The sequence below is a fragment of the Octodon degus genome, unplaced genomic scaffold (genome assembly GCF_000260255.1).
Source record: "Octodon degus isolate 3935 unplaced genomic scaffold, OctDeg1.0 scaffold00006, whole genome shotgun sequence".
In the NCBI taxonomy this organism is placed as follows: Eukaryota; Metazoa; Chordata; class Mammalia; order Rodentia; family Octodontidae; genus Octodon; species Octodon degus.
Genome location: NW_004524582.1, coordinates 32,503,173 through 32,503,690, shown reverse-complemented (window position 1 = coordinate 32,503,690; position 518 = coordinate 32,503,173).

The following is a 518-nucleotide window of genomic DNA, read 5'->3' as shown; positions in this document are numbered from 1 at the left end:
ACGCCAGAGAGCCGCAGCCCCGCAGCCCTCCGGCCCCCTCCCGCGGCCCGCGCTCGCCCCGCCCCGCCCTCCCGCCGACTACAGTGCCCACAAGGCCCCGCGGTGCCAACGGCAAGCCGCGGCTCCCTCCGTGCGGCCCTGCGTCGCGCAAGGCACGAGTGGAATTGTGGTCCCGACCCGGGCGCCCCTGCGGCGACGCGCGCGGCGCGGACTTTAGCTCCCGGCGTGCTCAGCGCGACGGCGACGTCGGCAGAGGGCGGGGGGAAAGGAGAGGGGCGGCGGCGCCCAGGGGGGCGGAGTGAGGCGGGGAGGGCGCCCGCGCCCCTCCCCCTCCGCCGCCGCTTCCCCCTCCCCCGACGTAAACTGGGATCCCTTTCCCCTTGTGTCCGCCATATTGGACTCTAACTCTGGTCAGCGGCGGCGCCGGCCCGGTGGACTCGTCGTCGCTCCCGTCCGCGGCCGCCCGAGCTCCTGCCGCCCCGCCCGCCCTCTCGGGAGGCGACCCCGCGCTGCGCCTC